The sequence below is a fragment of the Microtus oregoni genome, unplaced genomic scaffold (genome assembly GCF_018167655.1).
Source record: "Microtus oregoni isolate MIOR12 unplaced genomic scaffold, Mior012 000050F_003, whole genome shotgun sequence".
Lineage (NCBI taxonomy): Eukaryota > Metazoa > Chordata > Mammalia > Rodentia > Cricetidae > Microtus > Microtus oregoni.
Genome location: NW_024543227.1, coordinates 1,044,895 through 1,061,147, shown reverse-complemented (window position 1 = coordinate 1,061,147; position 16,253 = coordinate 1,044,895). Strand labels below are relative to the sequence as shown.

Genomic DNA, 16,253 nt, shown 5'->3' with positions numbered 1-16,253 from the left:
TACCAGGCTATTGAGTGGAGGAAAGTTGTCAATGTTCTTATTCCTCTGTGAACTACAATAATGGCCAACATGGCAAGATATACCCATGGGTCAACAGTGGCATGAATATCACAGAGGTAACCAAGTAACTTTATGTTTCAATTTAAGGCCCACTCCACAGGAGGAAACACTTGCCTAATACTATAAATGTCATCATGATCCCATGGTTGGCGAGTTCAGAGGTCCCAGAGGTGAAACTACAACCACCACCACCACCACCACCACTACCACCACCACCACCACAACTAACACCATCACCACCACTAACACCACCACCACCACCACCACCATCACCACCACCACCATTACCACTAACACCACCACCATTACCAACACCACCATTAACACCACCACCATCAACACCACCACCATTACCACCACCATCACTACCACCACAACCACCACCACCATCATCACCACCACCACCACTAACACCACCACCAAAATCACCACCACCACCACCACTAACACCACCACCAAAATTACCACCACCACCACCACTAACACTACCACCATTACCACCACCACCACCATTACCACCACCATCACCACCACCACCACCACCACCACCATCATCACCACCATCACCACCATCTCCACCACCACCACAATCATCACCACCATCACCACCACCACCACCACCACCACCACCATCATCACCACCACCACCACCATCACCACCAGCACCACCACCACCATCACCACCACCATCACCACCATCACCACCACCACCGTCATCACCACCATCACCACCACCACCACCACCACCACCACCACCACCACCATCACCACCACCACCACCACCATCACCACCATCACCACCACCATCACCACCACCACCAATACCACCACCACTATCACTACTACTACCTTTACCACTAGTGCCATTACTACTACTCCTCTGGGAGGTGAACATTGTATGACACTTCCAGGTGTCACTAAGGTGAGCAAGTATTGCTGCAGAGATGAGAGAAGCTTCTTCATCAACTGATGTGTGTCATTAAATCACCAAGTTTCACGATAAGGGTCATTGGGTTTCCAAACCATCCAGGGAATGTCTCAAAAACACAAGAAACAACTGATATCAGAAAACAGCACCACTATGTGGACATGGAGCCAGAAAAGCCCAGGAATTTTTGCCCCGCCTCTTCCCCATAAGCCCCATGCACAGTCACTGCCCTGCCAACAGCAGCCATGGCCAAATGTTCCACTCTCTACACACTGCAGCTACATGGCTCCCGTTGACCATAATGGCTGTTCCAACCCACTCTCGCAACAGTTTCTACTCAGTTCATTCTACACACAATAACATAACAACAACAAGAGTGAAATTGTGACTCTCTCCAAATCTTCCTTTCATAGTCATAATACAACTGAAAGACTATGAGAGTCATCTACCTTTTCCACCTCACACCGACATGACTACACTGTCCGCCAGCCTCTAGGCTTGTCCTCTGCTCGTAGACCAAATGAGGTCCATGTGGACAAGCCCACCAACAAGGCTTGTATATCCCTTCTTCTTCTTGTCAATCAGGACTCGAGTCAAATGCTACCTGATGAAACCGACCTTTGGGGGAAACCCCACCTACAACAATCCCCATCACAGCCATTTTATGTCCACCTTGAGTTCTTTAAAGCACAAATAACATATGGAGTTGCTGCAATTACTGCTATCCTCTACTTACTGACAATTTAGCCATCTAACTCTGCTAGTCTTCTCAGTGCAGGAACCCGGTGCTCACAAAAGAGGCCACTATGTGAATATCTGGATAAACATACATGAAGGAATTGATTTATCTATTTGCTATGCCATGTAACACACTGGTATTTATGGGATTAACAAGAGGACATTGTATGGAATTAAGCAGTCTGTGATCCATATCCTGAAAGACAGAATGTAAAACCCACTAGCAATACTTTTTTTTAATTTTTTAATTTATTTATTTATTAAAGATTTCTTTGTGGAAGCCTAGCCAGTTTGGATGTTCACCTTCCTAGATATGGACGGAGGGGGGAGGACCTAGGACTTGCCACAGGGCAGGGAACCTGGACTGCTCTGTGGACTGGAGAGGGAGGGGGAGAGGAGTGGGGGGAGGGGTAGAAGGGTGGGAGGAGGGGGAGAAGGGTGGGAGGAGGGGGAGGGAGATGGGAGGCTGGGAGGAGGTGGAAACTTGTTTTTTGTTTATGTTTTTTTTCTTCTTTTCTTAATAAAAAAATTATTAAAAAAAAAAAAAAAAAAAAAAAAAAGATTTCTGTCTCTTCCCCGCCACCGCCTCCCATATCCCTCCCCCTCCCCCAATTTAGTCCCCCCCTCAGCCCGAAAAGCAATCAGGGTTCCCTGTCCTGTGGGAAGTCCAAGGAACCCCACCTCCATCCAGGTCTAGTAAGTTGAGCATCCAAACTGCCTAGGCTCCCACAAAGTCAGCGTGTGCAGTAGGATCAGAAACCCATTGCCATTGTTCTTGAGTTCTCAGTAGTCCTCATTGTCTGCTATGTTCAGAGAGTCCGGTTTTATCCCAGGCTTTTCCAGACCCAGGCCAGCTGGCCTTGGTGAGTTCTCAGTAGAACATCCCCTTTGTCTCAGTGTATGGGTGCACCCCTTGCGGTCCTGAGTTCCTTGCTCGTGCTCTCTCTCCTTCTGCTCCTGATTTGGACCTTGAGATTTATGTCCGGTGCTCCAATGTGGGTCTCTGTCTCTGTCTCCTTTCATCGCCTGCTGAAGGTTAATATTCAGGAGGATGCCTATATGTTTTTCTTTGGGTTCTCCTTATTTAGCTTCTCTAGTATCACTCATTATAGGCTCAATGTCCTTGGTTTAAGGCTAGAAACCAAATATGAGTGAGTACATCCCATGTTCCTCTTTTTGGGTCTGGCTTACCCCACTCAGGATAGTGTTTTCTATTTCCATCCATTTGTATGCAAAATTCAAGAAGTCCTTGGTTCTTACTGCTGAGTAGTACTCTAATATGTATATATTCCATACTTTCTTCATCCATTCTTCCATTGAAGGGCATCTAGGTTGTTTCCAGGTTCTGGCTATCACAAACAATGCTGCTATGAACATCGTAGAGCATATACTTTTGTTGTATGATAAGGCCTCTCTTGGGTATATTCCCAAGAGTGGTATTGCTGGGTCCAGGGGTAAGTTGATCCCGAATTTCCTGAGAAACCGAAACACTGACTTCCATAGTGGTTGCACAAGTTTGCATTCCCACCAGCAATGGATGAGTGTACCCCTTTCTCCACAACCTCTCCAACAAAGGCTATCATTGGTGTTTTTTATTTTAGCCATTCTGACAGGTATAAGATGGTATCTTAAAGTTGTCTTGATTTGCATTTCCCTGATCACTAAGGAAGTTGAGCATGACCTTAAGTGTCTTTTGGCCATTTGAAGTTCTTCTGTTGAGAATTCTCTGTTCAGCTCAATGCCCCATTTTATAATTGGGTTGGTTAGCCTTTTACGGTCTAGTTTCTTGAGATCTTTATATATTTTGGAGATCAGACCTTTGTCAGTTGCGGGGTTGGTGAAGATCTTCTCCCAGTTAGTGGGTTGCCTTTGTGTCTTAGCGACAGTGTCCTTTGCTTTACAGAAGCTTCTCAGTCTGGACAGCCATCAGAAAGAAGTGGCTATGCCACACCCCACTTCTCAGGTATTGATTCAGTGTCTGTTGTGGACCCAGATATCTAACATTTTAATAAGCATGATTTAGTGTCTGTCGTGGACACAGATATCTACCATTTTAATAAGCACTCCCTGCAAATGTGATGCAGTAATGCATGGCCCTTTCGGGGAAATGGTCTGATGGGGATGGCGTCCATTTCAGTCCTGGTCATTTAAAGGAACCCATGCAGACTTCTGTCATCTGGGGAGTCTATGAATGTCATTGTTCCACAGTGTGCTGCTCTTGCTGCTACCTGCTCAACAGGATGTGTTCCTACAAGGCATCACAGACCAGCTGCTGGTCACACGGATGGGAAGAGAAAAGGAAATGACTGACCTGGTGAGTCCCACATGATCTTGTCACTGTTGCTCAGGTAACAGGCTGAACAGACCACACCACTTTTGGTTCTTCTCCAGGAGTTGGTTCTGCATGGAAAGTTCACTGTTTTCTCCCCTGTTCTACTAGAAGGCAGAGAAGGAGTAGAGAAATCTCATGGAAAGGGGAGGAAGGCAGATGAGAACGCTCATGCACTCTACTGTACTGAATATAGGGATGGAGTAGTCTGTCTGCATCCAGTCAAGTCAAAGATGTGCAGTGACATCTTCCTCTTCTTTGTTCATCTCACAGACCCTTCCTATACAGACACACACACACACACACAAACACACACACACACACACACAAACACACACACACACACACACTCACACACTGGTGGCACTGATGACTCACATACTGGAAACAAGGGCTCATGTCAGCTTCTTGTCAACCTTCTGTGTGTACTCTCTAAAGTCTTGTTGTTCTTCTCATAGAAGAGACCTGACATTGACAACCTTGAAAAGGAACAAACTTGGAGGATGAACACCTGACTCCCAAACTCCTTATAAACATAGAGAAATGAAGACAGTGTGCCTCATTGGTAATTACAATAAGACAGAAAAGAATATGAAGGGGACAGAAGAGTCACACACGTGTGAGGGGACACCTTTAGCAAAGACACAAAGACACTTCAGTGAAGCAGGCATATGCTGGTCACCGAGTTTTTCTGGGACTGTTGGTGGTTATAGGAGGTACAGCCCAGCATCGTGATCAGCTGCCTAAGGATAACCCTGTTCCTTTGATGACCATGACCTTGGTAAAGCTGGATCTATGATTAGGATGCAGAAAAGAATTTCAGGAAAAGCCAGAATGAAGCAAAGCTTGTGAGCTTATTCATGCTATGGAAGAAGCTCACATAGTATAGGGATGGCTCAGGAATGAAGGCCTGAGTGAGGACTAGAGAGACTTGAGATTAGGGTGTGTGAGGAGGGCAGGAGAGTGAGAAATGTGAAGATTTTTATGGTTCTCAGAGTTACATTGTTACATTATTACATTGTTTGAAAATTACATGCTTTGAGTCTTTGAAATGGTTCTGTTTTTCCACTTGAAGAAAATATACAATAGGTTATTAAAAGTAAAAAATAAAAATGCTTTTAAATGTTCTTATCCCTTTTAAAAAACTTTTAGTAAATTAAATTGTAAGGTGAATATGTGATTCTGCCAACATTCTGGTCCTAAGTAAGCATAATTAATTAATTTTTTAATGTTTTTCACAAGGAAGTCTGTGCACCATCTGAGTGAATACCTATTGCTCACAGAGGGCACCAGAGTTTGAAATCTCTCAAACTGGAGTACAGACAGTTGTGAATCATCAGGTAGGTGCTGGGTATCAACCCTGGATCCTCTGGAAGACATCCAGTGATATTAAAGAATGACCCCTATCTTCGGACCCTAGTTTATTTGTTGTTATTTTTAAACTTTCTTTGAGATGTCTTTAGTACTACTTGCATTATATCTGTGGGTAATTTTGACTCTATCATTTGGGTGGAGGCTTCTTGAATGTCAGTTAGAAAAATGTAAAAATGATCACAGGGCCGGGCAGTGTTGGCTCACGCCTTTAATCCCAACACTTGGCAGGCAGAGGCTGGCGGATCTCTGTGAGTTCGAGGCCAGCCTGGTCTACAAGAGCTAGTTCCAGAACAGGAACTAAAAAGCTATGAAGAAACCCTGTCTTGAAAATCAAAAAAAAAAAATGATCACAGGGTGAGGGGCTGTGTATTCCCCTCTCATATCCCCTTCAATGCCCTGTTTTTCTGTCTTATTATGGGACAAGTGGACATCCTCATGGACAAATATAAATATAGACAAGTTGTTTATCACCGGATACAAAAGTCAACCAAAATTAACAAATGATCTACATAGGACTAGAGAGACATCTCTGAGGTTAAGAGTGCCTTTGGCTATTGCAGAGGACCTGACTTCAGCTTACAGTCCCCATATGGTGGCCCAGAGATACCTATAACTCCAGATCCAGGGGAGCTGACAGTCTTTTCTGGTCTCAGCAAGCATCTGCATTCAAATGTGCATACGGCACACACAAACATATAGGCAGATACCCAGTAAATAGTGAAAGCAAATCTAAAAGGTAATTAATCCAAAATACAACCTAAGCATGAATCTTGTAACAGAAAGCAATTGATAGAATTATAGATAAAATTCATAGATATAACAAACCCCTTTTATGAAAAGAAGAACTGGACTGTTAGGACTTCCATAAAGTGAAAAATGTAAACTGTGATATAAAAGTTATTTTCCCTGCCTGGGAAAAAAATGAATGTAGGAAATTGTGTATTAGATGACAGCCTTATTGTTTCCAGAATACAGAAAGCCTAAAAAAGAGTCACTAAGAAAATACACAATTCATGAAATAAAAGTTGTCCAGAAGGGTGAGTAGATGCTCCACTAAGAGAAACATACAGCATCAACATCCTTAACACTTAGGGAAGAGAGACAGGTGACTCTAGGGGACTCTTGACACCCCCACAAAATATACAGAAATAATAATATGAAGACCTGGCAAGGTTGTGGGGGATGAAACTATCATACTGACTGCTGGTAGCCATGGGAAATAGGACAATAACTTGGAAAAATATTTCTCAGTTTCTTGATATGTTAATTGTCATTTGACCAAAGCTGTAACAACTTTCCTGATGGAGCAGAGCTGTTACTTTGAGGAAAGCTTTCCCTGAAGCAGATCTGTAAGCTGCTAAGCTTATACTGACTTTGTGGTATTCCTTGCATCTGGACGGCCAGGATCCCTTTACATTTGAGCTGAAATGTTTACACTACACATATATGTTTTTAATTGTACTCATTGTCTGGCAGAAAGACATCTCCACTCTGCCTTATGGCATCCAGGTCCAGAAGGTGCTAGCCAATCACAGACCAGCCAGAGTCCTCAAAGCCTGGTCTGGCTGGTAGACAACCAGAGGCCTGCCCAGAGCTACAAGGCTTCCATTACAATGAGCAAAATGTGTGGTGGAGAAACAGGAGAGAAAGAGTAGCGGGATAGTTCATGTGCTGTGAAAAGAGGGGGAATAGAAGGTGGTAAGGAAAAGGCTGAGGGGGTGGTCTTCTTGTCATTCATGGTCATGGTGTCAACAGGACCGAGGTTGCTACCAAAGGTCATTTCTGGGTCTCTGGTCTTATTGCAGCTCGGGTCTATGTTAACATCCATGGTCCATGCTGCCACCAAAGGGCACACAGGAGCCTGGAGTCTGGGCTGTGTCCTCTGGCCTTGTTGGGATCTGAGCGCTGTGTTGCCATTGGAGTGACAATGATCTGAGAGACCCGAGCTGCCAACCTGGTGTTGTGCATGCCTGAGCTGCTGACCAGGGCCATATCTGTGACCCAGCAGTAGCCAGGGTCTTTGTCTTCCTGACTCCTGTTACCAATGAAGGCCATGCGGATGCCTGAAGTGTGGGTCACCACCTGAGGCCACGTTGGTGTCCAAAGGCTTTGCTGCAGCTGGTGCCATCCTGATCTGTGTGGTCTGTGAAACCACCCGGGAAATGGTGACATCAAGGACGAGTTGCTGCCAGGATCATGTTGGGTCTATGGTCCTACCAGAGCTAGGGTATGTGCTGATGTTTGTGGCCCATGTTACTACAGGGGGCCTTAAGAGCCATGAATGATGATATCCAAGGGCCAGAGTGAGCTGGTTCTGCCCTTTGGTGGACATTGTGTCAAGAGCTGGCCCTGACTTTCACAGGAGAGTTAGTCCCACACCTCACCATGGGCATTGGAAAACTGGGCCTGGTGCCATGGGCATAGGTGAGCTGGCTTCGGCCCTATCCTTAGGCAGGCAGCTGATCAGCTCAGCTACCACCCAGGTCCATATTGGGGTTCTTGGCTTGGCCCATCCTAACATCTACACCATCTAAGGCCAACTGGAATGCTGGAATTGACTGGTCCTGGGGAACAATACCTGCAGAATCTCTGTTACTTGGGGTGACTGCAGGATATCCTAGAGGAGTTTTGTTGAGGGTCCCATGATGATAGTGTACCAGAAACTAGAGGCCATGAACAAGTTCAATGACTCATTGCAATGAAAGTTTACAAGTAAATATGTTGGACAAAAAGGTATACTGTGTGACTCACCTTATATGTAGATCGTATTAAAGTGTAATAGAAGCCCGAGTACTGCTTCTGATGACTTCAGTTGGATCCCCAGGACCCACATTGTGGAAGCAGAGAAATGACTCCTGCAAGTTGTCCTCTGACCTCTACAAGAACACTGTAGATCATGTATGGCCTTGCCAGACACACAAAATAGGCAGACAAATAAATGTAAAAAATGTAAATGGACATAACTTACCAAACACAAAACAAAAGCCAAAAATAACCGATGTTCTTATTGCTGACTGAAATAGACTCTAAAATGATTGCTTTTTTCAAGACATATATCTGAAACAAAGGCATTAAAATGTTATCTTGAACACGTAAAAAGAAGTAAACACATACCATCCAAGAACGAATTATTAGAAATCTAGAGTTATAATCTTAACGTTTAAGAAAGAACTAAAACTAAAGTGGAATAAAACAATTTTAAAACATGCAGTAATGTTATGTGTAAAATTCATTAGGAGAATGCTAATCTTTCATACTTATATTTCAGTCACAAAGCAAAATATGGATTGAAGGAAAATTACAAGAAAGTATAAAAGCCGATTAATAATTGCAGATGAATGCAAAGTAGTTTTCTCAATGTGACCACAATCATAGGAAAATAATTTATTAAATGAGAGGCCCTGCATAACCTAACCTCAAAGGCATATGCCCTGGGAAGACATATGGAACTCTTAAGTCTGATATAATCTTTTTTGTTGAAAGCATGGATTATTCCGTGATGGGAACTTCATTTGATGTGTAATGCAGTTTCTCCCCCTTTCCTTATCAGCGTTTGCAGGTTATTATTGACAGTCCGAAACAAATGAGAGAAATATCCCAGAGACAAGTCCATGGCCATCGTCACAGATATCACACGCAAAAGACATACATAATTTAGTAGCTCTCACTATCCTGTGTGTGGTCAGAGATGAAACTGTTTTAACGTGATTGTACCCCTTGAGCTCTCAGTAAACACCAGGGAGCTAGGAGAGTGAGAATGAGAGGTGTCGTGTGTGTGTGTGTGTGTGTGTGTGTGTGTGTGTGTGTGTGTGTGTGTGTACAGGAATTCCTTGGCAGAGGCTGGTCTGCAAAGCCTGGTTGATTGACTCTTAGACCTGCAGTGATATGGAGATGGTGGAAGTCGCAGTCCCAGGGCCTAATTACAATTTCCTTTGTGTTCTTTTGAGCCCATGAGTAGCCACTCCTTGGGCCCCCTGTGCTGGACTTACCTAACACCTTGTCACTAACAGATGACGTTGGACCTGACATTTAAAATATCAGAATATGTCTCCTTATCAAAGCTTTAAGTTTCTACCAGTCAAAGGACTGCTTTTCATCACATAGCAGCTAGTGCCTGTAGCTGAGGTTTCTCTGCTTTAACATAACAGTCTACTTAATATTATCACCCATGTACTTAAGGAGAGTCTATAGTTTCTTCATTCTGTGATTATAAATACTTCATGAAACTGTTTCCACATTGTAACTTGCAATTTGTACTAACATAAACCTGTCTCACTCATGTTTACTCACATATATTTGACTCCAGAATGAACTCTCTTCTTCCTTCGAGGTGAGAGCTGTGTGTTTACATTGACATTTGTTAGTGTGTGTTGTGTATATACTCATGCTTGTGCAAATATGTCCCTGGATATATATGTGTGAAAGTTAGTTAATCACTTACTGCTGTGATAGGCTATGTGTTATAATTCTCCTGGTCCTCTTCAATGATGACCTGGTGTGTAGTATACTGCTTACTTATCTCCATAGTTCTTTACTCATGTGCTGACCGATATCAGTATGGCTCAACACCCATTTTCCCAAACTGTTTTCCTCTATTGCTGTTCTCTATTTCAATGCTCCATTTGTCCCAGTATGGCTAGAGGAATCCTTTAAAGATGGCATCTGTGTTCATCTGGTGCCTCTGGAGAGGAGATGGAAAGTCTAGGAAATCCATCCATTCCAGTGTCAGGGGATTCAAGGTGACCATCACATTCATATTCTCTACAGAGCACCACTCTGTATCCCATGTGCACTGCCCACTTTACACTCAGGGAGGATGAAGTGAGTTGTGGAGCACTACAGTTGCTGCAATCCATAAATGGAACTGCTCTAGTATTGTATCAAGTTTCCAAACACACTGAAAACGCATTGCTATTCCATAAAACATCAGCCCCTTTAAAGAAAATAAATGTAGGCATGTAGTTTGAATGCCACCTCCTGGCCATAATGGGGACTACATCAGTGAGAGTCTTGGGCCCAGTGGCGTCTATGTTTGGGTGGGAGGGAACATTGGCTGTGACCTGGACTTAAAGGGACCTTACCTCTGGAGATAAAGCAGTGTTTTTTCACTTCAGTATATTTTCCTGGTACATAAACCTTGACATCTTAGGTATATCAAATGTAAACCAGAGATTGGAGACCAATCCCAGTCTAAGGCTAACATAAAGCAGCCTCATTAGATAGAGATGGTGGAGCTCTGTGTGCAAACACACACACACATATGCACACAGGCATGCACAGAGCATGAGAGTAGATTCCATTTGTCCTTCTACTTCATTGCCCAGAAACGGAACACAATGACTACTTCTAAAGTACAGAAGGTATAAACATCGTTTATCCAGTGTGTGGTTGTGTGCCCGTGTGCATATGTGTGTGCTTCTGCAATTGTATGCATACATGCATGTGGTCAGGGGACAGAAGGCAGCCTCCGGTGTTGTACCTCAGGCGCCATCCCCCTGAAGTTTTTCTTAGACAAGGTTTCTCACTGGCCTGGAACACGCAAGGCAGGCTGGGTTGGCTGGGCAGCACACTCCAGGGATAGGCTTGCCTCCACCTTCACACACAAGCATGTCCCACCACACCTACTACTTTTCCTGCTGTAGTTTATCTTCATTTTCTTGATGATGCTCTCTGTGAATGACACTCAGGGCCTCATGCCCACAAGGCCAGCAATTTATTGATTTAGCTGTCTCCCCAGCCCCACTTTTACCACCCGAGCACAAGCATTTTTCTCAGTTTACACTTTAAAGTACTTTCCTTCCTGGATACGAAATTTGAAACACCACCGGAAAGCACATGTACTACCATAAGGAAATCTGTGTCTGTCGCCGGGCTTATTCCTACCCCTAAGGCACAGGGCTGTCTGCAGGGAAATCTCCAGAGAGTGAGCTATCTGAGTAGAGTGCCAGCCGCCATTTTCTGTGCGCCTTGCTGTATGTGGTGGTGAGGAAGTCACTTCCCCATTTAGGGGATGGTAATCTTTAATGTGTCTGCCACGGACACACAGGGCTCTGCCTAACATCCAGTGAAAAGAGGATGGTTTCCCATGACAGAACTAAGCTGAAACTTTCCCACAGTGAATGGAACGATAATAGTCCTGCTAATTATTTTGTGTGTTTAGTGCAGAGTCTCAGAGCAGCCCAGCCCAGCCTGGGACTCTTCCCCTTCCTCCCTCAGCCTTCAGAGTGCTGCTGGTCCTCCCAGCTTACCACACTGCCCCAGCTCAAGTATTCATTTTAATGTAAACACATTCTTAATGCTACTGTTTTCTTCTCGGCCCAGTAACATTTTCATTCCATTTCTACATGTATATTGTTGAATTCCCACGAAATAAGTAATTTTATCATTGATTTCCCTGCAAAAATTTATTTTATAATGATCCACATCTCTTGTAAAACCATGTACTCTAAGATTGTTTTCCTAAGAAATTTCACATTTTCTGAGATATTTCTGGTTTTTGTTTGGTTTTCATTTTGAGGCAGGGCCTCTCTGTGCTATTAAGGCTGTTCTGAAACTTCTTAGCAGTAATGATCGTGTAACCCCAGTGTTCAAATAGCTGAAAGTGCACGCATTTGCCACCTAACGCTGATGAAAACTGTTCTCATTACTGCCTGGCATTTGACCATTTTTCTTCATTGTTTCACAACAATTATTTTAATTTGTACATAATTTTAAAATATACATAACTTAATAATAATTACGTTGTGTATATTCCTATGTGTATGTACACATGAATTCCGGCGCCTCCAAAGGTCAGGAGAGGTCATACCTTCCTGGAGCTGAGGTATGGTCCTTCAAGGATGTTGGAAATGGATGCTGGAAACTACCTTGGATCCTCAGCAACAATAGAATGCACTCTGAACCACTGAGTCATCTCCCCTGCCAGACTGTAGACTGTTAGATTCCGTTAGCCTTTATAATGTTCATATTTTAAATTCCACTGTGTTTTCCCCTTGGTCAATGACCTGGAGTTGATGCTTCTTTTTTTTTCTTGTTTAGATTTTAGTTATACTTTTAATTATGTCTGTCTGTCTGTCTGTGGTATGCACATGATTGGCAGAGGCATTGACTCCTGATGGGGCTAGAGTTAAAGGCAGTTGTGAGCTATCTGCCATGGGGGCTGGGAGCCATACTCTCATAAACAGTAATGACTCTCTTGTCTCTTTCCTCCTCCCTCTACGCCTTGAGTGCTGGTATTACAGGTGAGGGTGAACATGCCCAGAGGGTCAAAGAACACAGAGCAATTTCCATTCTAGGCAATCATTCTGCCACGAGAGCTATGTCGCCAGTCCCCATACTGTGGCTTTTTAAATTCACCAGTGATTTCTTTTCATGGTATAGCATTCTCATTGAACAGCTACCAGAGAAATCAAGAATATAGCTGGGAATGTGTGCACAGCCAGGGGAGCAATAGCAGTGTCTAGGGACCACTTTTAAAAATCCCCAAATGTGCTCCCACCACATTTGTGAAGAGCTTGGGACAGGGCCGTCAGATGCTGGGCAGATCTAAGTGCTGTAGCATCCTCGAGTCCAGCCTCTGGCAAGGACATCCTGTTCCTGAGAGCATGTCTCCTGCCAGCAAACCTACCTTACATGCCCAGCTTCCCAAAGGTCAGCAACAAGGGACTAGAGGCTGTTGTTGTACTGTCTGTGGATGTGTGTGCACAGCCAATGACCCAGACCCTGCAGAAGAATCACAAAACAGGAAGAAGGTTGGTCAAAGAATCAGACACATCCTTAAGCTCAGTACTGAAGACATAAAAAAAGAAAATTTGGAAATATAGCATAGTGTGTGGAAATAGAAATGACGGAGAAAGAAGAACAGGATTTCCCTTGCACGGAGATGTGAGTGTATGTGTCCTGATGTGGGGCTGTGCCTCCCTAGGAGTATGGGGACAATGATGAAGGGATCCCAGAGATATCTGAGAAGCCGGATTCTGCGTTTGGATGTCTGTACAGCAATGGTTCTCAGCCTTCCTATGCTGTGACGTGACTCTTAATACAGTCCCTCATGCGTGGTGATCCCAACCAGAAAATTATTTCTGTTGCTTCATCATCGCTGTAAAGTTGTTACAGGTAAGAATCACAATGGAAATAGTTTTGGAGATAGACGTTTGCTGAAGGGGTCAAGTCACAGGTTGAACCACTTTTCTAGAGTCAGAGAGATGTGGGACCTTCCTAGCCCCAGCAACTTTGGTTCCCTGAGCCAGGATGTCCTGGACCCATTCTCCAAACACAGGCTGGGAATTTCTGTGAGGAGAAAACAGAGTGAGACCCTCTGCTCTGAGCTGTGCTTCCCACTCTGTGAATTGAGAGCATCACACTGCTCATGTGCTAATTTGGGGGTCTTTAGTGATAATACCTGCTTTAAATACCAGTCACAAGTTCCTGCATATGTGACAGACTAATGTTGATATATGCAATTGGAATTACAGGCTGGCCTTGAACTCAGACATCCAACTGCCTCTGTCTTGTGAATGTTTGCTCCATTCCCTGCTGTCAAAAATAAGCATTTCTAAAGGCAGTCTTCTTCTGGAGAAATAGGGACAAACAGTTGCTGCAGAATTTAGAGACTGATTTCACTTCAACTCTGCCTAAAACCTACTCACTTCCTTCATCTGTAAACCTGCCAAGAGCAGTACATGCTGTAGAACAGCCATTTTCAAAAATACACTGAATTTTGGGTTCACTTTTTAAGAGACAAATGTTAGATTCTTATTCTGTTGGAAATTATGCTACAGTTAGCTGTACTTAGAAAACTTTACATCTGAAAATTATTCATCAGCAACTCGTTATCAAATTGTTAAGTTTTACAATGACTAGTTTGGGTATTCAAACTATCCTGTGTCAATACACGTGGAATAACTGATGTCAGTAAATGGAAGCACCGTGTCTCCATGTGGTCAGACAAATCCAGAGATGTTAGAGCAATTTCTCCACAGGGAAAATGCACAGCGCATCCATTGCTATCGGCCCTCTCCCAGACAAGGCTGCACAGGGCAGCTCTCCTGCTGATCACTGCAGCATGGCTTCATCCCTCTTTCATACCTCCATCCCTCCCCTGTCTTCGGAACCATCTCCACTGTCTCCACACACTACCTCATCCCGCCCTCCCCAGGCCTTTCTCTGTGCAGTGCCAAGTCACCTTCTACCAAAAGGAAACATATCATGACAATTTCATAACTCACCTTCCACACAGATCATATAATCCAAATGTCATACACAGCTGACAATGACAACATTTTCCTTTCTGTCCTATCCCCAAGCAGTGTCCACGTTGTCTTCAAGGTTCTGGCAACTAGCCTTGTTCTCTGCTCTTAGATCCACTGTTCTCCATGGAAGCAAGCAGGCCCACAACTTGGTTTGTGCATGGTCTTGCTTCTATTTGCCATTCAGGACTCAGATCACATGCTAACTTCTGAAACCTTTGGGGGTAACATCACATACGACAATCCCCATCACAACTATTTCCTGTCCCCTTTATGATCTTTAAAGCGCCAATAATACACGGAATTGCTGTGATTACTGATTTCTTCTGCTTACTGACAGTTTACCTATCTAACACGATATACAAGGACCCGTGCTAGTCTTCACAGTGCAGGAACAAGGTGTTCACTAAAGAGGCCACTATGTGAATATCTGGATAAACGTACACGAAGGAATTGATTTGTCTATTTGATATGCCATGCAACACAGTGGTATTTAAGGCAGTAACAAGAGAACATGGTATGGACTTAAGCAGTCTGTGACTTCATATCCTGGAAGACAGAATATCAAACACACTAGCAATACGTTTTAACATGGACAGCCATCAGAAAGAAGTGGCTATGCCACACTCACTTCCTAGGGTTTGAATCAGTGTCTGCTGTGGACCCAGATATCTACCATTTTAATAAGCATGATTCAGTGTCTGTTGTGGATCCAGATTTCTACCATCTTAATAAGCAATCCCTCCAAATGTGATGCAGTCATGCATGGCCCATTCGGGGAAATGGTCTGATGGGGATTGCTTCCATTTCAGTCCTGGTCATTTAAAGGGACCCCTACAGGGTTCAGTCATCTGGGGAGTCTATGAATGCCATTGTTTTACAGTGTGCTGCTCTTTGCTGCGAACTGCTCAACAGGATGTGTTCCTACAAGGCATCACAGACCAGCTGCTGGTCACACAGATGGGAAGAGAAAAGGAAATGACTGACCTGGTGAGTCCCACATGATCTTGTCACTCTACTGTACTGAATATAAGGATGGAGTAGTCTGTCTGCATCCAGTCAAGTCAAAGATGTGCAGTGACATCTTCCTCTTCTTTGTTCATTTCACAGACCCTTTATACACACCCATGTACACATCACACACACACACACACACACACACACACACACACACACACACTCACATTGGTGGCAATGATGACTCACATACTGGAAACAAGGGCTCATGTCAGCTTCTTGTCAACATTCTGCGTGTTCTCTCTGCAGTCCTGCTGTTCTTCTCATAGAAGAGACCTGACATTGATAGGCAGAGGACACAAAGTATCACTGACAAGAAGCATTTGCTTTTGGCTTTCTTCCCAGGGGTGGTCAGATAATCCAGAATTCTAGACAGATAACAAATGAAGAGCAGGTCCACTTGAATGTACTCCCACGGGCATGTTATGGGATAATTTAAGCATCACAGTATATAATGATGACAAAGGAGTACTCCTTTAAGAAATGGGTGTTTCTGAGTAGACACAAACGCATGAGTAAATCCATTAATAAACAAAAGATAAAAGGGAAACATTACTCA

General features: G+C 43.8%; 1 long non-coding RNA gene across 3 annotated transcripts; it reads right to left on the bottom strand.

Moving 5' to 3' along the window:
* Positions 1-3,938: 3,938 nt before the first annotated feature.
* LOC121436818 lies at positions 3,939-16,232 on the bottom strand. Of its 3 annotated transcripts, none has more exons than XR_005972835.1 (4): positions 15,888-16,232; positions 13,057-13,151; positions 8,181-8,334; positions 3,939-4,159 (listed from the first exon to the last, which is right to left on the bottom strand). It is a non-coding gene; the product is annotated as an uncharacterized LOC121436818 (long non-coding RNA). The 3 variants fall into 3 exon arrangements; XR_005972834.1 differs by having other exon boundaries at positions 15,862-15,917; XR_005972836.1 differs by lacking the exon at positions 15,888-16,232 and adding an exon at positions 14,657-15,107.
* Positions 16,233-16,253: the final 21 nt, after the last annotated feature.